Raw genomic sequence first — 23,810 nt, 5'->3', positions numbered from 1 at the left:
GGAGGCACATAGTTGACAAGAGATTTTGTAATGTAGCTTGGTCCTGTTCCATTTATTGCTTTGTATATAAGGAGGAGGACCTTGAAATCGATTCTAAATGTTACCAGAAGCCAGTGCAGAGTAGCTAACACATGGGATGATTTGGTCTCTCCTCTTGGTTCTAATAGCCTAGCTGCAGAGTTTTGTTCGAGTTGGAGTCGTTCTGTGTATTTTTTTGGGAGGCTGGTAAGGAGTGCATTACAGTAGTCGAGTCGGCTTGAGATAAAGGCATGGATCTGGTTTTCAGCATCCTTTTGATTTATAAATGGCCGTACTTTAGCTATGTTTCTAAAATAATGTCACCAGACCCCAATGAAAAGCACCCCAGTCTACAGCTAGGAAGTGCAAGCGCACAGGTGTACTTTCCAAAGAGATCAGCTGAACTACAACAACAGATTCCCCAGGACCACAGACAGACAAGGAGAGAATGTTTAGCAAAAACAAGCAATACTTTATTACATAATGGTATAAGAAAAACAGGCAATACTTTAATACATAAGATACAAATTCATAAATCTACCTAAACACTATTAGACTAGATTAAAATACCCACGCCCCTAGGCCTAGGGTAATTAAAAGGAGGAAGCGCTCAATGCCCTGTAAACCCACCCCCAGACTGTGGCTCCCACCCACGTTACCTATCCCCGTCGCTGAGGCACCACACACGTGAAGAAAAAGGGTTTGCCCTGCACACGGGTCTATGACTATCAAACATTAGTCTAGGTTCACTGCAAATAGCCTAAAATAGGTATCGATATCACACCATCTCTCGGGGAGCCACGGCAAATGATTATAGGTAGGTAAATACACACTAAGTGTCACACAGCAACTAATGGGGCTGGGATAAAATAGCGGGGGCTGCTCACCGCTAGGGGTAGGGCCTAGGCCTAGAATACTCCTCTCATATCCTAACCTAGGTTTGGGCAGTGGAAGCGCTGAGTTGACAACCACTACAAACAAAAGGTTTAAGTATGAGTATGACGGGGCCCGGCGGCTACGTGGCGTAGTGGGCAAGGCGCTCGCCACGAAATGCTGGAGACGCTGGGCTCGTCAGTTCGAGCCCAGCGCTCCACATTTGCTTTCAGTTTAGCTGGTCGTCCGTACTAATACACATTGGCCGTATTAGGGGGTGGGAAACTGATGGGTGGGGATCGGGCGTTGTGGACAGCGACTCCTACAGGTCGGTTGGTGCGCCTGCGCAGTAGAATCAGGAAGTGTCGGGGGCAGCGTGAGCCTCCCACGCGTTACTCCTCGCCACTGAGAGATCGAGCTGCGCAGGTGAAAATATGCGACTGCTGTTACCTCAAGTACCGGAGGGGACTTGTGCTATGTATGACTTAGTCCACATTGCAGCCGGCTTGTGGGAGGCAAGAAACAGCGTCCGTGACAGGGGAGGGTTAAATTGGATGATACGAAATTGGGATGGGAGAAAAATATAGAAAAATGGGAGAAAAAGTGGATTAAAAAAAAAGTATGACGGGGCCCGAAGGTGAGGGCCGGAAGGACGCCACCCCCTTCCGCTCCCGTAGCCCCTCCCGCCTTCGGGCTAAAACTGTTCTGTCCGTACGGGGGTGTTTTAGGCACTCCAAGCACCAGGCGTACAATAATGTCCTCCCGCCTGTAATGGAGGGCACAGTCAGTAATATCAAGGTGCCCCCGTTCCCGGGTTCGTCACAATGCACAAATTAGATATCCTCTCGGGATGTCCCGATCCGATCACGTGATCGGGATCGGCGTCGATCACGTGCTTTTCAGAGGATCGGGGATCGGGAAAAAATAATAATAAAAATCGGCAGTCAAAAAAAGAAAAATTTTATTCAACAAACATGACCATGTCCACGTCTTAAACTCATACGGAGGCCTTAGTTTTGGTTTTAAATTACATATAATATATCATCATTAATGTATTTATTGTCACACAGAGCAGAATAATTGTCCACAACAAACACATTCCCCTTTAATTTTCACCGTTGCAACAAACACATTCCCTTTAATTTAGACGCTGGGCAAATGTCCGACTTACATCAAGGAACCCGGATCATCAACAAATCAATCTTAACTATATTCACAGGACATACTTGACTCCTATAAGACTGTGCCGAATGGGGCTTAAACAAGATTCCAAATGCACCCAATGTACAAATGGGGACGAAGGGACATTTATGCACATGTATTGGGACTGCTCACCAGTTAAGGCATTCTGGAAAGATGTGACCCAACAAATATCAAAACTCGTATCTTGGAATATACCTGTACACCCCTCGGTATTACTATTGAATGATGTTTTTGAGTTTGCAGTGAATCCACAGCTAAAGAGATTGGTTTTATCGGGTATCACAGTAGCCAAAAAGCTGATCGCATCACGCTGGTTTCAACCGGAAAAAATTGCCGTAAAGTTTGGTTTCTTACATATCTCGATGTAATTTACCATGAAATATCTACAGCAAGAATTCTGGGTCTCAATGAATCCAAAATGTCAATGTGGTTAGAAGTGGTGGAGAGAATAAAAGCTAGCTTATAATGGTAGTGTCTGGTTAGGTGCAAGGGATAGTGGAGGTATTTCTCAAGGTGGGGTCCGGGAGGGGGGGGTTCGAGCTGGAGCATATGTATGTAGGTTTTTTAGATAACAGGTATTAGGGGTATATCTTATATAAGACAACTAACTAAAATGTGATCTCATTGGATGTGCCCTGACAATTAATGCTTGTATATCTTATCGTGTGTTGTCATGTTTGTTTATATGTTTGTTTAAAAAATAATAAAAAAATAAAATACAAAAAAAAAATTAGACGCTACACGCTACACGCTACACGCTCGACCACATCACAACAACAGTACAACACGTCGCTCCCGAAACACGGTTAATATCCACTGACTTGAGCAGCTAGACTTAATGTCAGAGGTTTGGAACTAAGCATTTTAAAATAGAAAGTCAAGCCAGTTGCAATGTTTGCAAGGAGGACAGGCTGGAGGCGAAGTTTTCAGACTAACTTTTCACCTGGAGGATAACGTGACTGAGGATTATCGTCGGCGTTTCAGACCAGAATGGACCATTACGTAAGTCGAACACTGAATGTATACTAATGTGCAAACATATATTGAAACTTTTAATATTTCTCATATGAAGCAGAAGCACATTTCTCAGGGTGAATGTAATAACAAAAGCCTCCGCTCTCGCGCCCCGGACTATAGGCAACAGATGGGCTTGTCTCGCTCTGCCAGTTTCTGACAAAAATGCGTCAAAATTGATTACTAATGTGAAAGATCGGATCGGAAACGATCGGATCGATAGATATTTAAAATCACATGATCGGGATCGGATCGGAAGCAAAAAAAGGCGATCGGGACATCCCTATCCTCCATATGATTCAGCAAAGAGAGAGAAAGGTAGTTCACAGAGGATGGAGTGTCCAAAATACTAGGTTCAAATCTTCTACAGTTTTACTGGCTTACTGTATGCCGTTCCGATAATTTTCAGCTTCACGCTACTAACAATATTCCTAATTCCAATGCAGTCACTGTTCTTCTATGTCTTCATTTACCACTCGGGAAACAGTTCGCTTGTCAGGCGCGTATTCTGATATCTTGCATCTCTTTACTCACGGCGTGCAGTGCGGCGATAATGTCTCTCCTGTCTGAGGCTCCACCCGTTTCCACTGCGGGGGGAACACCGCAGTCGGCAATAGGAACTGGTTCCACTGGAGAAAAAGCACAACACAAAAGAGTTGCGTGTCCTCGTAGTCCTACAGCCCTGCGTCCTCTGGTACCGTCCTCTCGACTCCCGTTTTCGTTCAGGAAGCAGCAATAGTGCCGTGTGTACCAGCAATATCACCAGTCGGCGTCCTCGGGTTTCTCTTTCCTCCTCTGCTCCGGGTCTCGTCCTTCTGTGTCTCGCCCCCAGCAGACAATACTCGCCACCCTTTTGAGCGAGTTCGCGGAGTTCCAGGGCACCGCCCCTATGCGCCAGCCAGCCAATAAGCTTCCTCCAACGGCACAGCCTGTAACGCAAGAGAGGGAACTCCCATGGGTAGATCCCACCGCTCCATGAATACACACAGACACACACATACCCCCACCCGCGACATTTCCCCCCCCCTATATCGATGGCCGTCCCGGCCATCACAACTGGACCAAGCGGATGGGCAGTTTGCCCAGGTTGCTGCGTCTGGATCGTCACACTTCCGGGGAGATTGCAGTAATAAGTATGCTCAGTTTCCGATCCTGCATTTCCTCTGCATCTTCGTCATCATCATCGTCGTCGTCCTGGGCGTCGTCCTCCTCGCCAGTCTCTGGTTTAGATTCCTTCTCAGCTTCACCCCCTTTCAGTTCTTCAGAGAAGCAGGGGGACTTTTCGGCACCTTCAGAGCTCCTTCCCCGGGCCTCTTCTCCGCTGCCTCCACATGAGGCTCAGACCCGTCCTGCTCGTAGAGTCAGTCTTCCCCTTTTCTCTTCCTTCATCTCAGCGTCCGGCTTCCCATCCTCGTCTCAGCGTCCGTCTCCCCGTCCTTGAAGAATCTCCGAAGACCGTTTTTCCCCATGTTCCAGGGTCAATGCCTTTATCACTTCCCGGGGGAAAGCCTTAGTCGCCGCTGGGAGGAGCATGGCCTCTCTATGTGCGGGGTCTAGCCAGGCTCTGGTCATTCAGGCCTCCTTCCACAGTCTTCAGACATACACAGTGAGGGTTAGTGGGGGGGTTTAAGCCAGGCTCTGGTCCTCCAGGCCTCCTTCCATAGTCTTTAGACAGAAGGGGAAAAAACAGTATCCAGGTTCTCCAACACTCAGGTGTGACAACGTATTCCTCCCCAGTCTTTACCCATCATATGTTTTCCGTCTTCAAGTCAAACATTACAGGACACTGCCCAACATTTACTCACGACCCGGGGGGTATCTTGCTGTCTTCCAGGGTGGTGGAGAGCTCTTTCTCCAGGACCGTCGTCTGGAGTCTCTCCTCCTAGGTGCGGGGCTCTCAAGGGAGCTAAACAGAAAGTCTCTTCCCTGGTGGGGTGGTAACGCTCATGGTCACAACAACAACACACACACAAAATAACTCAACCTGGACTAGCCACTGACTGTATTTAGTAGTCACTTTTTCCTCCGCTAGACTTAGGAACTCAATGCGACCCCAAGTACCAGGGCATTACTTGTATTTGCTGTCACCAAACTAATCTCTACAGGATTCTCATCCGCCATGTTTGCTGTGGACTATGGGGAATCCTACCGACTACGCCAAAATAATGTCACCAGACCCCAATGAAAAGCACCCCAGTCTACAGCTAGGAAGTGCAAGCGCACAGGTGTACTTTCCAAAGAGCTCAGCTGAACTACCACAACAGATTCCCCAGGACCACAGACAGACAAGGAAAGAATGTTTAGCAAAAACAAGCAATACTTTATTACATAATGGTATTTAAGAAAAACAGGCAATACTTTAATACATAAGATGCAAATTCATAAATCTACCTAAACACTATTAGACTAGATTAAAATACCCACGCCCCTAGGCCTAGGGTAATTAAAAGGAGGAAGCGCTCAATGCCCTGTAAACCCACCCCCAGACTGTGGCTCCCACCCACGTTACCTATCCCCGCCCCTGAGGCACTACACACGTGAAGAAAAAGGGTTTGCCCTGCACACGGGTCTATGACTATCAAACATTAGTCTAGAATCACACCACACCTCAAAACACGGTTCACTGCAAATAGCCTAAAATAGGTATCGATATCACACCATCTCTCGGGGAGCCACGGCAAATGATTATAGGTAGGTAAATACACACTAAGTGTCACACAGCAACTAAGGGGGCTGGGATAAAATAGCGGGGGCTGCTCACCGCTAGGGGTAGGGCCTAGGCCTAGAATACTCCTCTCATATCCTAACCTAGGTTTGGGCAGTGGAAGCGCTGAGTTGACAACCACTACAAACAAAAGGTTTAAGTATGACCGGGGCCCGAGGTGAGGGCCGGAAGGACGCCACCCCCTTCCGCTCCCGTAGCCCCTCCCGCCTTCGGGCTAAAACTGTTCTGTCCGTACGGGGGTGTTTTAGGCACTCCAAGCACCAGGCGTACAATAATGTCCTCCCGCCTGTAATGGAGGGCACAGTCAGTAATATCAAGGTCCCCCAGTTCCCGGGTTCGTCACAATGCACAAATTAGATATCCTCCATATGATTCAGCAAAGAGAGAGAAAGGTAGTTCACAGAGGATGGAGTGTCCAAAATACTAGGTTCAAATCTTCTACAGTTTTACTGGCTTACTGTATGCCGTTCCGATAATCTTCAGCTTCACGCTACTAACAATATTCCTAATTCCAATGCAGTCACTGTTCTTCTATGTCTTCATTTACCACTCTGGAAACAGTTTGCTTGTCAGGCGCGTATTCTGATATCTTGCATCTCTTTACTCACGGCGTGCAGTGCGGCGATAATGTCTCTCCTGTCTGAGGCTCCACCCGTTTCCACTGCGGGGGGAACACCGCAGTCGGCAATAGGAACTGGTTCCACTGGAGAAAAAGCACAACACAAAAGAGTCGCGTGTCCTCGTACTCCTACAGCCCCGCATCCTCTGGTACCGTCCTCTCGACTCCCGTTTTCGTTCAGGAAGCAGCAATAGCGCAGTGTGTACCAGCAATATCACCAGTCGGCGTCCTCGGGTTTCTCTTTCCTCCTCTGCTCCGGGTCTCGTCCTTCTGTGTCTCGCCCCCAGCTGACAATACTCGCCACCCTTTTGAGCGAGTTCGCGGGGTTCCAGGGCACCGCCCCTATGCGCCAGCCAGCCAATCAGCTTCCTCCAACGGCACAACCTGTAACGCAAGAGAGGGAACTCCCATGGGTAGATCCCACCGCTCCATGAATACACACAGACACACACATACCCCCACCCGCGACATAAGGTGGAAGAATTATGTTTTTGTCAACTTGTTGATTGTGATTTAAAGCTTATAGGTCTGAGTCTACCATAACACCAAGACTTAACTCACTCAAATATAGTTAGCAGCTAGATAGACTACAGATGGAAATTAGCTTCTGCTAAATCTGGTGCAAACATATTTTATTAAATTTTTTTATTTTTTTAGTATAGATTCTGGGTTTTTCAGAAAACATTCAGGGCTTGAGCCCAAGTAGTCACCCCCTAGCCCCGCCCCTGGTGAAAGGATTAAGCCTTGTCCATTTGCATGCCATTTGGCCAGATGGTTAATAAAAAAAACGGGATTTACTACTGCATGTAGTCACTGTGTGTTGTTGTAGCCACCGGGTAAATCGCGATTTTTTTATTTGTTTGTCATGACAAACCAATTACATAATCCAACATATGTGTAAAGGCACAACATATTCCAGATAACGGTATATTTTTTTAATGATTCGTTACGGCGTAGTCAATACTTCCATGCGTATAAATTGAGGAAGGCGAGAACACACAGGGACCTCTGCCGCTCTGCCGTGCGCTGCAACACACAGAGCGGCAGGCGTGGATCAGAGAAACGCTGAATGCAAGTTAGTTACCTTAAGTGTTCACGCGACCAGGTGTGTGTTGCTGAGGACCCAGGGGAGTGTAGTGTCAGATTTGGTGCCATTTCGCCAGATGGTGGCGCTGTAAAAATAAACGTTATGCATATCTCGAGAACTGTTCATCCAATCAATTTCCCACTTGGCGGGTGTATGACTGAGGACACAAGGGGGTGCAGTATTGAATGTGATGCCATTTGGCCATGATGGCGCTATAACAACACACTTTATGTTTCACGCATATTCCGCAATCCGCACAAGACATGCAACACTCCAGCTGGCCACAGCCACGTTTTTAACCCTTTGCACTGCCACACGACAAAGGGTTAACCTCTTCGCTGTGACAATACAGAAGGTTCTATTTCATTATGGCTTCCGCTCAGCATCATTCTGCACGCACTTCACTTCGTGCACGAGCACTGAATAAAAAATTCCACAATGTACCTTTACATCCCAACATTCGTCTGGCCACACCCCTATCCGCTTACCTTCATAAGCAGGTGTGTGGTCACCTACTCGCCTCCTTCTTCACTTTCACCACAAGGAAGTGCCTTCGGTAGATCCCACACTTGACGAGGTTGCTAGTAGAAGAAAGTTGGAAAACAAAAGAACGGGAAGATACGTTGACATCATATCTTTATTTTCTCTCTCACTATTTTCGAGAAAATACGGCGATATTGTCTTCGTCACTGGAGTGTCTGGAAGATGATGATCATTTTTGACCTCCATCGGCTTTTTCGTATTAGGGGCTCGCTTAATGCTACACTGTTGAAACGTTACTGTGACTTAACATGCCTTAAACACTCTGACTACGACGTCATCTTTGACAGAGGATGTTAGTCGACCCTACACCCGGGTGCCAGTGCCAGCGAGGACTTCGTCAACATGGAGAACGGCGGCTGGGTGGCGTTGCGGACATACCCTCGTCACCGGAGCAGGAGATGCTGGGTTCAACTCGGTGTCCCGTTAACCAGTGTTGCGGTTCTCTCGGCCTGCGTTCTGGGTGAAGGTAGGAGTCCTCCGGACTTTAAACACTTCTTCTTTTCTTCCCTTCTAAATGTTTTGTAATAACGATGTTTCCAAAACATGTGTTGCTGCAATACATTGAGGATACGACGTGTGTTGTGTGTGAATTGTCTTGTCACTGGTATAGCTTCTCTCTGTAGTAAATCGGCGTTGTTTTTTACGTGTGTAAAAATGAACTGGTTTGGTTGTGATGAGAACATGTGTGTTCATGTAACGTTGTACCGTGGGTGAACTCACAACTAAGAGGGTTAATTAAACCTGTAAAGCTATGCTTAGTGACATGTGATTGAGGAATGAATCTTTTTCTCACCCTGTGATGACAATGAACAGTATGTTCACACATTAACAGAGGTGTCTGTTCGCCTTGGTCGTATCAAGGGTAAGATAGAAGGGGTGACCCCCCGGTTTCCCTGGGGCTTCCCCCCTCCTCTCAGACATGTTTGGTTACAATATATTGTGTCACTGTGTTTGTGGGGATACGATGTAACCCTCAGCTTAATTGCTGGGGTTGTGCTTTCCGCTTGAGAAACTATTTTTTCCTAAAGAAAAGGTTGTTTGGTCACTTATCATGTGTGCTTAGCAAGGCCTGTGGCCAATACATAATCGAGGACTTCTGTCTTCTCTCGTTATGAAAAACGGCGTTCCTCTGTAGTAGGAGTGTACTGTGCCATTTTTTGTTGTGATGAAGGGCTGTGTGTGTCTTTGTGATCTACAACTGGGTTAGGTTTGGGCCACAGAAGCACATGTGTAAGTCTGGACCGGGGCTCTTAAAGGGGCCCTCTCTGTTCTGTGTTTTTCCTTAGTAAAACTCAGGTAGCAGGTTATCACATGAGCTATGTGAGGCTGTTCGATGCTTCATGTAGCAGGCTATGACTGTGTCATGCTCTACTTGTCATTACATCGTATCATGGGTGAGGGGTCGTAAAGGGGTGAACTGGTAATCCTTTCCTCCCCTTTTCTGATTGGTCAGGGGTTAAAACCTCCTGTCCTTCAAGGTTCCTGTCACGTTGCTGTTCGGCACGTTACAGGGTAAGGGGGGGGGGGGGGGGGAGGCAGTTTCCTGGGTGTGTGCACCGCGGAAATTCCCCCGCATAGAGTACGTCACTGAGCGCGTCTCTAGTGGTAAGACTTCCGTGAGTTGTTCAGGTCCATGTTATGGATCTGTTTCAGGGAGTTGTCAGAGCTCCTCCTCACGAAGCTCCTCCTCAGAGAGAAGTGCCTTCTGTGAGTTCGGACATTCCTTCCCAGTGAGGGAGCCTCCTCAGAGTTCAGAGCCTCCTCCTCAGATTGTCAAGGTGAGTAGAACTTCAAAAAAGGAGTTCTGCTCTATTGTGTGTGTATTCGATTCTATTCGATTATTGAGTGTGTATTGGTTCAGTGCCTCCTCCTCGGAGAGCCCTAACCCAAGTGTTACATAGCTCAAGTTTCAAGTTCAAGTTTCTTTAATAGTTGTCATACAGAAGTACAGAATACTTTCATACAAAATGCTTCTTACTGTTACGCTCCAGAGACTGTGCTAGACAAGATAGTATCAAATAACATAGTATAGCATGTAATTTAGAAGTAGAAAATGAGGTCACAGTGTTCAGTATAGACATATGTACAATGTTCGATGCAGAATAGACGTAACTGAGTTACCATATAATATACAATACTATGCAGTGTACTAATGTACAGTACTATATAGTGCAAAGCAGAAATGGGATGAGGTACAATTTAGGTACAATTTACAGTAAGGTGTACGAGTTGTAGTGCAATCCTTCATCAATAAATATAAAGTGTGGGGAGTGGGTGCTACAGTGTGTTTGTTTAAAGTGAGCGTGTGCTATAAAGTGTGTGGAGTGGGTGCTACAGTGTGTTTGTTTAAAGTGAGTGTGTGCGTGTGGATGTGTGTGCTATGTGCGTTTGATGGCAATGTTGCAATATATTCTTTATAATCTATACAGCTCACGTGGGAAGTCTCTCTGGGGATTTCCGTCTCCTCCCTGTGGCGAGGGTGGCGGGATGTAAAAATGTAAAAAAAATTGCCCTCAGCTGCGTCACGTGGGATTCATGTCAGTCTGTGTTTCTTTCTTTTTTAAATAAAAAGAGGAAGGAACATGAAGCACGACGGCTCCGTGTCGTTCTCCCAGGCGACTTGGAGGAACAATGTCTGGTGTCTTGCTAGAGTAGACTATCCATTGATGTGTTTGGGTCTCGACGCGTACATAGTGCTGGCTCGGGGTGTTTCTGTTAAGGATCACGCAGGGGGCTAAGTGCGCCTTGGTTGCTCGTTATTAAAACAGCGTTTTTATAGGGCAACTGGGATGGAGTTTTGTCTCTTCCGAGCGCCAGTTTACTAGGTTGTCTCGATGAATTCTCGTTCATATCTGGGGGATGTTAACGGAATAGATCAGAACATAGGTAGAGGGGTCTCACGCCCTTGGGGTGGGCCACTGAGCGCGGTACAAATGGGACCGTCTGGGTGGCGCCCTCTTTTCATGTTTTAGATCGACACGCATACCTACCCCCTCTTCTGGAGTGGGCATGTCGGCGTGGTTAGGGCACGGGACTGGTTCTGGTCGCGCTGGTCCAGGTCAGTTAACCCGTTGTCCGCCGGGGATGCAGATCTGCTGTTCTGGTACCCTGAGGGACTTGTGCTTTTTTCGGGGGGAAAAATGCCGGGTCGGCCCGGGTGTCACAGGGTTAGGCGTTATGGAGACCCTTTGTTGGGTACACGTTGTACCTGGCACTATCCTAAGGGACTGGTTCTCCTTTCTTTCGCTCCTCTCTCACGCATGGCGAAGAGGGGGCTGTTGGGGTAGTCTTCTGGACCTCCTCTGGTAACCCTGTGTGCTTCCCAAGCCGCCGGGCCCGGTCCGAAGTAATGTTTCGTTGAAACCGTAGGCCTGGGATAACCCTTTTTGAAAACTGAAACACTTGTACTGCGGTATAGCCAGTGTATACCCGCAGGTGTGTTTTGGAGTTTTTTCTTGAGGGGTTATAGGAACAACCACCGTCTGTGTACCAAGAGGGTGGTTGATTCCCTGGTGTGTTGGAGCAGAGTCAACTCCCGGGTTACCCGGTTGAGTGTGCCCCTGCACATTCATGACGTCTGCCAATCGTGTCAGCCTTCTCTGCCTCGACCCCTCTGGGTGGGTTTTTTTTGATGGAGGCTTTGTCATGATGCTCAACAACGCCAGCATACGCCCCTTCCGCCGGGGGGGCTGTTTTCAGTTGACCGCAGTGCTCCAGGCTCAGGTCTACAGCCTGCTGCCTGGTTTCCCCGGTGCGCTGCCTGCTTCCGTTGGTTAACCTTTTTTGAGTGCTTTACGGCCATGCTGACTGCCTGTTTTGCAGGGTCAGTGTGCCAGGCGGTGTACTATTGGGGGGTAAGGGCCCGCTCTTGGAGGGGCTCTATCCGAATACGCTGGCGATGTGGGGGGCGGTGTCACTAAGTGACCGCCTGGTGGGGTCTTGATGCCTGGCGTCATTGACCTCTCCGGGCCCCCTTTTTCCAGGGGATCCAGTCCCTTCAGTGGGTCTGGGTCTTCCTTCGCGCTCCGCTGCTACGGCCTTGCCACAGGGTTGAGTTTGCTCTTGACCCCGTGATTCTGGGGGCAGTAACGAGGGTTGTTCCTTCCGTTCGTTCCCTGGTGGCATGCGGGTTGTGCGTGTCCGTAGTCGTGGGGTCAAGCCACGGTCTGCTCACCCTGTGCATTGAGTTGGTTGAGTTCCTCTTCGCACGGTCGGATCCGTCTCCCTCCCGTCCTCCAATAGGGAGGGTATCCTCCATTAGGAAGGGTCGGGGGGCTCGGTCCTCCCCGGTCTGATGGTTGTGGGGGGCCTCAGCGGGGTACATTTGTTGAGCTTTGGCTCCCGCTCAGCTCCTCTTCTGCAGAATGATGCTGAGCGGAAGCCATAATGAAATAGAACGTAAGGTTATGTATATAAATCAAATTTATTTATAAGGCCCGACAACACACGTTAATGTCCCCATGGGCCGTACAGGTCTTCTTTAAACAAGTCAAGAGGAAAACATAACAATAAGTCAAGAACAGAACAAGAATACCATAAGGTCCAAAAAATTTAAGATAAATGCAAATAAATGAAAGAATGCAAGCACTCCCAGACATACCCCACGCGAAGGTAAGGAAAAACTCACTAAAACCTAACAATAGGGAAAAATGCTCCACAGGCAGTGTGGAGGAGAGAAACCTTAGAAGGGCCATTCAAGGGGGGATCTCCCTTCTTAGATGTCGGTGATAGTAGTGTTGCAGACTAGCAGTTGGTAAGCATGCACTCAAGTGTGTAGTGAAACACAGATGAGTGCATGCAATAGCAACTGAACATTTTGAAAGATTAAAGATAGAGCTAATAGCGATAGCAACTGAACATTTTGAAAGATTGAAGATAGAGCTGATAGCGGATCTAATTGAGGCACAGGGGCGGCGCAAAGAGGGTCACGTCCTCCCCGTCTTAGTCACGGGACATTCAACACTCCGGTCATTGCTCAGGGACAGCCGGAGACAGGGAGATAGGGGGCGGCGCAGAGAGGGTCGCGAACTCCCCGACATCATCGCGGGACGTCCGGCACTCCGGTCAGTCACCACTACGAGACCTCCGGAGAGAGGGGGGCACGCAGAGGGGGTCGCAACCTCCCGGCCTTCATCACGGGACATCCGACACTCCGGTCAGCACTCCAGGACAGCAACTCACAGGGGGACAGGGAGACGGGACAGGCGTTAGACAGCTCATGTGATTGTAGTGGGCGGACATAGCAATAGATACAAGTGGTAAGCATATATGTGAATGGAGTAGATATATGAAGTAAGCATATTATGTGAATAGAATAGAAGTACTTAACCCAGCAATGAAACCGCGTTGACTGTTAATCTGTTAACAGTCTGTTAATACTGTTAATCTATGAATTATGGTGACGCTCAGCATCAGGACGCCACTGCGGCCCTTGATCTCGCCTTGTGGTGAAAGTTTGGGAAGGAGGCGAGTAGGTGACCACACACCTGCTTATGAAGGTAAGCGGATAGGGGTGTGGCCAGACGAATGTTGGATGTAAAGGTACATTGTGGAATTTTTTATTCAGTGCTCGTGCACGAAGTGAAGTGCGTGCAGAATGATGCTGAGCGTCACCATAATTCATAGAACTTGGTTATATACATAACCTTACGTTAACCCTTTGCACTGCCACACAACAAAGGGTTAACCTCTTCGCTGCGACAATACAGAAGGTTAACCCTTTGCACTGCCACACGACAAAGGGTTAACCCTTTCACTACCACACTACAGAAGGTTAACCATTTCACTACCACACTACAGAAGGTTAACCGTCCATTTCACTACCACACTACAGACGAACCGTCTGTAGTGTGGTAGTTAAAGGGTTAACCTTCTGTAGAGTGGTAGTGAAAGGGTTAACAGACACTACACTAGTAAATAAGATGTCAGGAACATCCAATCCAATCAGTTCCCACTAATTCATTGCATCCAAAGTCAGTGTGTGTTTGATTGATTGATTGATTGAAAACTTTATTAACAGATGGCAGAATGGGTACAATACAGTACAGCTCAATACTAACAACTGCTAAGAGGATGAAGACCAGACAAATACCTTTGTCTTGTTTACATAAGAGGCCTCAAGAACTGTAACTTGAATTGATCTGGTTATTCTGCCCTGGGCTATCGAAAGAGCAAAACACGGCTACAATAGCATAGTTATTAAGTGAGAATAAATCTAGCCTGGACTGATGTTTCCCATTAACTTTACAGAATTGTGCAACAGCGATGAACCTAAAAAGTAAACTGCTAGAGCTGCTATGTTGTAATAGTCATAAATAATTTGGATTATTAGATTATATATTGCATATATTTAGCATTTTAGGATTTAGCATAACAATATATTTATTGTAGGGCAAATAAAACTGAGATGGCATACATACCCTCATCTCACACCTTGTTGCCCATATGCGCATTTCCAGAGTTAATTATATTGTTATATTGTTTACATTGCCTTTTTTTTTTTTTATATGATTTCTTTTTTTGGCGTTTTATCGCTTTATTTCTACTGGGCAGTCCAGTAGAGAGAGACAGAGGAGGAATGGGAGACAGAGTGGGGGGGAAGACATTCGGCAAATAACGACGGGTTCGGGAGTCGAACCCGGGTCGGCCGTGTCGCGGCTGAGCGCACTATGTGGTTCACAACTGGGGCGCCCCTACATTGCCTTTTTATTCTATTTTTATTTTTACTTCTCAACTGTACTATAATTCTGTGACCTGTACCTGTATGTCTTCTACTACCTGTACCGGCCCTCCCCCTCCCCCATGCTGCTAGCTATGATGCCTGAATTTCCAATAAAGGAATATCTTATCTCTTATGAGATGAGTCAGGAACAACCAATCAAATCAACCCAAATCCAACCACACTTTGTACTTCTATTGCACTCAAAGTCAATGTGTAACTTGAATTGATCTGGTTATTCTGCCCTGGGCTTTTTGACAACCTGCAAACAGAACGGAATTTGACAAATACCCGGGCCGAGGAGAAGCTTAGCTTCACGGAAAGAAAATAAATATAAACAATGAAGCCAACAGGCACTGCCTTCCTGCTGTGTGTCTGGTTGTGTTCAGCAACGGCTCAGCAAATCGGAGAAGATGGTGGAGGTGGAAACCCAGCGATATCTTCAATAGACTCCGAACAAGCCTGCCGGCCGGATGTCTATGCTGTTTTGAGAGAGCTCACCGCTCTCGTTGCAGAGCAAAAGGTGGAGATGAAATACACACAGTCAACGCTACAGTTCGCGACCCTCTCTGCGCCACCCCCCTTCCCCCTGTCTCCGGCTGTCCCTGAGCAACGACCGGAGTGTTGAATGTCCCGTGACTAAGACGGGGAGGACGTGACCCTCTTGCGCCGCCCCTGTGCCTCAAATAGATCCGCTATCAACTCTATCTTTAATCTTTCAAAATGTTCAGTTGCTATTGCTATTAGCTCTATCTTTAATTTTTCAAAATGTACAGTTGCTATTGCATGCACTCATCTGTGTTTCACCACACACATGAGTGCATGATTACCAACTGTCCGTCTGCAACACTACTATCACCGACATCTAAGAAGGGAGATCCCCCCTTGAACGGCCCTTCTAAGGTTTCTCTCCTCCACATTGCCTGTGGAGCTTTTTTTCCCTATTGTTAGGTTTTAGTGAGTTTTTCCTTACCTTCGCGTGGGGTATGTCTGGGAGTGCTTGCATTCTTTCATTTATTTGCATTCATCTAAAAAATGTTTGGACCCTATGGTGTTCTTGTTCTGTTCTTGACTTATTGTTATGTTGTCTTCTTGACTTGTTTAAAGAAGACCTGTACGGCCCATGGGGACATTAACGTGTGTTGTCGGGCCCTATAAATAAATTTGATTTGATTTGATTTGATTGAAAACCAGCGAGGACCGAGTCAAAGACCTCCAGAGAGAGAATGCAGGTATGGAATGTTAATAGGTATAATAAATGAAAACGTAATCATCTAATTACCCTGGTCTTTCTCTGTGCATTCCAGCCCATGCAGAGCAACTGTTAGCCCTGCAATCCAAGTCAATTCTTGTTGAGAGCCAGGTGGGGGAACTCACCAGTGACAAAGGTAGGCCTACTGTACTTTTTCTCAACATACTGTAGAATGGAAAAAGAGAATTACCTACAATTAAAATGTCATGATCAGCAGCGGGACAATGATTGTAGAATGACTACTACTTCTTAGACGAGTATAGACCGGTATCCATTTTGCAATATCTCTACAGTCAATCATTACCTATGTTTGTTTTCACAGAGATAAAGGTGGCTTTCTCAGTCGCACTACAGGACACCGACGAAGGAGACATTGGACCATTCAATACTGACACCAATGTGGTTTACAAACATATCATCTCAAATATTGGCAATGCCTACAACCCAAGCACAGGTACCCAATGAAGAGATGACAAATATTAACCCTTTCACTACCACACTATAGAAGGTTAACCCTTTCTGTAACTGAGGGGTACAATTCCCTGACTCAAGTTCAAGTTCAAGTTCTTTAATAGTTGTCATACAGAAGTACAGAATACTTTCATACAAAATGCTTCTTACTGTTACGCTCCAGAGACTGTGCTAGACAAGATAGTATCAAATAACATAATAACATAATATAGCATGAATTTAGAAGAAGAAAATGAGGTCACAGTGTTCGGTATAGACATATGTACAATGTTCTGAGTTACCATATAATATACAATACACAATACTATGCAGTGTACTAATGTACAGTACTATCTAGTGCAAAGCAGAAATGGGATGAGGTACAATTTTAGGTACAATTTACAGTAAGGTGTACGAGTTGTAGTGCAATCCTTCATCCATAAATATAAAGTGTGGGGAGTGGGTGCTACAGTGTGTTTGTTTAAAGTGGGTGTGTGCTATAAGTGTGTGGAGTGGGTGCTACAGTGTGTTTGTTTAAAGTGAGTGTGTGCGTGTGGATGTGTGTGCTATGTGCGTTTGGTGGTTGTTGTTGTGTAGTGTTCATTCATTGTTCGTTTAGCAGCCTGATGGCCTGGGGATAGAAGCTTCTTCTGAGTCTTTCTGTGCTCGCCTTGAGACTCCTGTATCGCTTGCCTGACCGCAGCAGTTCAAAGAGGCAGTTGTTCGGGTGACTGGAGTCTTTAATGATTCTCTTAGCCTTGCCCTTGCAACGCTTGTAGTAAATGTTCTGGAGGGTGGGGAGCCCCCCTCCAATTGTGCGTTCGGCTGAACGTGTCACTCTTTGTAGTCTGCTTTGGTCTTGTGCAGTGCTATTCCCGAACCAGGAGGTGATGTTGCCGGTCAAGATGCTCTCTATTGTACATGAGTAGAAGTTCTTAAGGATCTTCTGGCTGACTTGGAACTTCCTTAGGCGCCTGAGGAAGTAGAGGCGTTGTCGTGCCTTCTTCACAACACTGTTAATGTGTGTGGTCCATGTCAAGTCCTCGGATATGTAGGCTCCGAGGTACTTAAAGCTGTTGACTCTCTCAACCGGTGCCCCGTCGATGCTGAGGGGGCTGTAGTCCTTGACCCCCGACCTCCTGAAGTCCACAATCATCTCCTTTGTTTTGCTGACGTTCAGGGAGAGGCTGTTTTCCTGGCACCATCCCGCCAGGACCTTGACCTCTTCCAGGTAGGCCCTCTCGTCGTTGGCAGAGATCAGGCCCACCACCACTGTGTCGTCAGCAAATTTGACGATTGTATTGCTACTCCGCTGAGCCACACAGTCGTGTGTGTACAGGGAGTAGAGGAGGGGACTCAGAACACAGCCCTGGGGGGCCCCTATGTTGAGGGTGATGGATGAGGAGGTGCAGTTGCCTGCTCTCACCACCTGGGGTCTGCCAGTCAGGAAGTCCAAGACCCACTGGCAGAGGTCATAGCCCAAGCCCAGGTCCCTGAGCTTGGCTATGAGTATGGAGGGGACTATGGTATTGAATGCCGAGCTGTAGTCGATGAATAGCATTCTCACATAGTTCCCCTGCCTCTTGTCCAGGTGTGATGCTGCTGTGTGCAGCACATGGGATATGGCGTCCTCCGTGGACCTGTTGGGGCGGTATGCAAATTGCAGGGGGTCCATGTTGATGGGGAGGGAGGAGCAGATGTAGCTGTATTGTTAGATATGGTATTTAATACCACTACCTCTTGTACTTTAACTTCTGGCCATCCAGTACATGATATAAGTATGATGAACACTTTCCCACCTGATGAAACGAATCCACACAAATGTACAAATCGAATATTTAATATAGCAAAAGGTATATACAACGTTCACTTGTTTACACTTATGATTTGAAATATGCACTTGTATGGCAAATGAGTATTCGTAGGTAAATCAACATTGAATGTCCAATCTCTGGTTACGCAGGGAGTAAGTATACAACCTGGATATTTAGGAAACTATAGCGATGGTACTTAAATGATTATAGCTGGATACACTAAGGGGGGGGGGGTCCCGCTGGTTGTAAGACAGTAGGAGGGGGGGGTTAGAGAAGCCGCTGGCGGTATCCCATCTGGCCGACGGTTTCTTGGGAGAATTCAAAGTCTTGAACACGGTGCCCACAGAACCTCGGTCCGCAGACGAATACAGCTGGACCCTCTGGTGGACGGTAGCTGCCGGTCCACAACGGAGAGACGTGAGGCGACCTCACTGGTGTAGAGCGCCGTCTCACCTGGAGTCCTCTCCGGGGGGTAGTTCCAACACTCCGCAGTGTTGGCCGTTATCCATGGAATAATCAAAGCACCCAAAGCATAATCCAAGCCGCGGAAGGCTCGCCGTCGTCCGGGTAGAGTAATCCAATATACAGGTCCAGTCGCCCTGGCCCGGAGCTCCTCGGATGCAAGCACCACTAGGGGTCTGCCCAGCCTGGTTAAGCGTCCAGATAACGTCAGGAACGATGGGGGTACTGATAACTTTAGAACTCTAACCGAACGATGCACCATACATAAATAGACTATTATTAGCTTAATAGAATACGTCCAACTCGACGGTATAGTGCCAAACTATGACTATTCAACTATTAATCCGCACGATATCTCAATGCCTATTCTGAGGCCAAGTAGGCCTTACTACACCACACGTGCGTCGTGGGTGAGGCTTCGCGTCTGTCACTCTGTTGGAGGGTAAAGAACTGGACTAAAAGAAAGTTCTACTTTACTTGCGCCATATATATATGCGCTATGAACAAATAGTACCATTCGTATTTCGCCAGACGTATTCCTGCGCGGAACCGGGGCTTGCCACGACATGTTGGGCGGCACGATTGAACTTGAACCTAGGGGTATGGCAACCTGGCGCCAGGTTCTCGTCCAATGGTAGAATGAAACTATTATGGGCTGTTTAGTAGACTAAAGGGATATTCAGTGCATATTGTACAAGGAATATACAGGGGATATCAAACGATATACAAACACTATTTAAATATATATATATAAATAAATATATATATTCGGTTTAATCTGATCCTTCACAACAGCCGCCCCCTAATTAGTCCCACCTAATTAGCTAAGCAGAGACAGATTAACCGCACTGTCTACCACTCAAGGTCCGCTGTAAGGGTCAGTCAACTCACAAAGTCATGGGGTCATGGTCATCATCGATAGTATCTGGGAGTCGGGGCAGTTCTATGAGCCTCGCCACGGGTCGTGTGTAAGTGCGCCCTTGGACGAGTACTTCAGCTGCTCGGACCTTGCCATCGGCACCGGTGATCACTTTGCTTACGCGGCCAGCCGGCCACATAGCTCTGGGTAGTGACTGGTCGATAATCATGACGACTGTTCCTTCTGTCAAATTGTCTCTCTCTTTTACCCACTTCTGGCGGGTCTGTAGAGACGGTAGGTAGTGGAGTAGGAAGCTGCTCCAAAACTTGTCAGCTAGTACTTGACTGTACCTCCACATTCTTCGGCCGTTCGCTTCTTCAGGCCTGTACATTGTCTGGGGTAGCGCGGGGTCCAGCCGCCCCATTAGGAGTGTGTTGGGGGTGACTGGGTCGACATCTGCTACATCACTGGAGACGTAACCGAGGGGCTTTGAGTTCAATACTCCCTCGATCTCCGTGAGGACTGTCATTAGGACTTCCTCCGCCACAGTCTGGGCCCCAAGCACGGCGTACAGGGCTGTCTTTATAGAACGTACTTCTCGTTCCCAGGTTCCACCGAAGTGGGGTGCGTTCGGGGGATTAAACTGGAAGTCAATCTGGGATGGAGCGAGGTGGGTCTTAAGTTCTGGGCCCATAGCTTGGAAGCTCTCTCTCAGCTCTCTTTCTCCGCCTTTGAAGTTTGTCCCGTGATCAGACAACAATGTAGACGGTTTTCCTTTCCGTGATGTGAATCTTCGGAAGGCCATAAGGAATGAGTCTGTGCTCATGGTCGGAAGGAGCTCGATATGTATCGCTCTGGTGGTCATGCATTTGAATACAATACCCCACCGCTTCTCGGTTCCTCTTCCTCTCTTTATATACAACGGGCCAAAGCAGTCCATGCCTGTGGAGTGGAATGGCTTGTCGCCGAGTCGGAGGCGACAGGGGGGTAAGTCAGCCATCCGTGGTATGCTGGGCTGCGCGCGCCACTTACGGCAGTCTAGACAGGTTCGCTGGAAGCGCCGCACTGCTTCTCTCCCTTGCAGTATCCAATAACGACGTCTGATCTCCGCGAAGACTCTCCCTGCTCCTGCGTGGTGTACATCCTCGTCGTATCTCTTTATGATCAGCTCTGTGACCTTGTGTCGGCTGTTCAAGACGATCGGGTACTTAATATCATCCGGTAGATCGGGGGCTCTCCGCAGGCGACCACCCACTCTGATGAGATTATGGGCGTCACTCTCTGGTGCCAGGTGGAGCAGTCTGCTGTCTGATGGGACGAGGTTTCCTCCCTGTAGACAGTCTAGCTCATCGGGGAACGAGTCTCTCTGGGCTCGTTGTAGTAGAAGAAGTTCTGCTTCTTCGTAGTCAGCTGCTGACATGTCAGTGGTGGACTGAATCTCTGGGTGGTGCCGCAGGAATGTTCTTTGCTGCGCACTCTCTAGGGTAATGCAGTCATCTATGTTGGGGTCTGTGGAGGCGACTGTGCTCAGTCCACAGAACATAGGTTTCTTGTTCTCAGCCTCCTCGTTACTTGCTTCCCGTGGGGTGGGCGTAGGCCACTCTCCTTCCGGGAGCTTGAGGAATTCTGGTCCGTCACTGTAGATGTTGCGACGGGTTAGGTCATCCAGAGACATTCCCCGGGTGATGACGTCAGCTGGGTTGTGTTTGGTGTCCACATACCGCCAGCTCGCTGCTTCTGTTAACTCTTGAATCTCGGTGACTCTGACTCCCACGAAGACTTTGTATCTGCATGAATCAGACTTGATCCATGTGAGTACTGTCGTGGAATCTGACCACAAGATTGTTCTGTGCACCGGAATGGTGAGTTCACGTTGGATTAACGTGGCTAGATGCGCTCCTGCTAGGGCTGCGCAGAGCTCTAGACGTGGGATAGATTGTTGCTTACGTGGGGCTATTCTTGAGCGGGCCAGGATGAAAGCAGTGTGTATCTTTCCTCCCTTCTCTTGGGCACGCAAGTAGGCCACCGATCCATAGGCTACTTCGGAGGCGTCGCTGAAGACGTGTAGATCAATCTCGCATGTCTCTGGCCTCACTGTGGATGGGAAGTAGCTGCGGCGTATATTGACGCCTGGGAGTGAGCGGAGTTCCGTCTCCCACTCTCTCCATGTTGAGGCAAGGTGTGCGGGTATTGGGTCGTCCCAGCCCTGGTCCTTGTCCCATAGTGCTCGTACAATCATCTTTGCCCTGGTGGTGTAAGGTAGAATACATCCCAACGGGTCATATTGTCTGGCGAGTGTTCTGTACACACTCCGTCTGGTGGTCGGTATCGCCGTCGACCTTCCCTGCTCTGGAGCCAAGGGTTTGTGTCTATAGTGGAGCGAGTCTGTTTTGAAGCGCCAGACTAGTCCTAGTGTCATTTCTTGGGCTTCTCCTGGGATGGTCGCCATCCAGGTCTCGCTGCTGGCAGCCTTGTCCGCGGGGGAGAGGCTGTGCAATACGTGCGGGTCACTGCTGGCCCACTGCCTGAGATCAAAGCCGCCTTTGATCAGGGAGGCGCGTAGCTTGATTAGGAGAGCCTCGGCTTCTTCTTGAGTCGAAACGCTTTGTAAACAGTTGTCCACGTAGAAACTGTTCTTCACACTGTGTTGGACCTCTTCATCTGCTGTTGGGTCCTCTGCGACGTGTTTCTGTAGTGCAAATGTAGCACAGCACGGGCTGCATGTGGTTCCGAATGGGAGTACTTCCCACTGGTAGATGGCTGGGTTCTCATCTCCGATCCTCTCTCTCCATAGGAACCGCAGCAGGGGCTTGTCCTCCTCTACTAGTCTCACCTGCAGGAACATCCCTTTGATATCCCCGCTGATAGCCACCTTGTCCTGGCGGAAGCGCAGTAGCACGCCTAGTAGGGAGGGGCCGAGTGTGGGGCCGGGCAAGAGCTCTTTATTCAGATTTTGGGATCCGATCTGGTAGCTGCAGTTAAACACAATGCGATCCTTGCCGTTGTGATGGACCTTGTGATGCGGCACATACCATGATTCGGTCGTCTGATCGGCCTCTTTAATGTCAATCTTTGTTACGTGTCCCGCTGTGATTAGCTTCTCAATCTCAGCGCGGTACACACTCTCTTGAGCGGGGTCTTTGGCTAGGCGCCGCTCCGTGTTCAATAGATAGCGCTCCGTGTCGTCTTTCTTTGCGTGAAAGGTGGGCATTCCCTCTCGCCTCAGGAGTGGAGTTGCGTATCTCATCACTCCGCCGACTGTGACTCTCTTTGTCCCCTGCTCGAGTAGGTTGATGGCGTAAATGTCTTCTTTAGAATGAATATCTTTCTTTTCGTTCTTAAAGGGCATTGTCTCTAGTGTCCATAGCCTCTCGACATGCTGCAGGAGAGTGGTGTCTTCTTCTGTCGTTCTGGAGTGGAGGCAGCTAGTGGCTGCTGTTCGGTTGAGAGATTTAGCGAGGGGGCCTTGTAGGGTCCACCCTAGGCGGGTCTCGACTGCTGCAGGACAGCCTCGGGGTCCTGTATGGACCCGGTCAATCGGGACTATGAGTTCTGCATGGTCGGAGCCTATCAGCAGGGTCGGGGTAGCGCCGTCTATGAGCGGGATAGGTAATTGGTGCAGGTGCACATATTTATCCATCAACTTGGCGACAGGGTAGGTGTACTGCGATAGTCCTATTTCTTGGCTGGTGAAGGCATTTGTAATCTTGTACCGTCGCTCTGGCTGCCCGTTTGCTGCGATAGTGAAGGAGACATTCTCGCCCTTTATCGTCTTTAAATCTCTTCTTATTGTCCGAATCGTCATTTCGTTCTTGCTCCCCCGCAGTCCCAGCTGGGCCGCAGCGGACGCGAGCAGAAGGGTCTTCTCTGACCCGTCATCAAGGACGGCGTAAGTGTCCATGACTTTATCTTGGTAGCTCAATGTCACACGGACTACCTTTAAGAGCACTTGGGCGCCGCTGCTGCTGGCGGGGTCAATGTACATGACACTTGCCTTGGTGCCGCTCGATGGTGCAGGTGGAGGCCGTCTTCTGTTACTGTCGTGTAGTATATCTAGATGGGCTCCATCGCACCGACTGCACCTTTTCTTTAGGCGGCATTCGGCTGCCATGTGTGGCCGCGCACATCGGTAGCAGCGCCTGTTGGACTTTATCCATTGACTCACTTCTTCTG

Source organism: Notolepis coatsorum (genome assembly GCF_963971535.1).
Source record: "Notolepis coatsorum genome assembly, chromosome: 4".
Taxonomy (NCBI): domain Eukaryota; kingdom Metazoa; phylum Chordata; class Actinopteri; order Aulopiformes; family Paralepididae; genus Notolepis; species Notolepis coatsorum.
Note: the sequence above shows the minus strand (reverse complement) of the source record.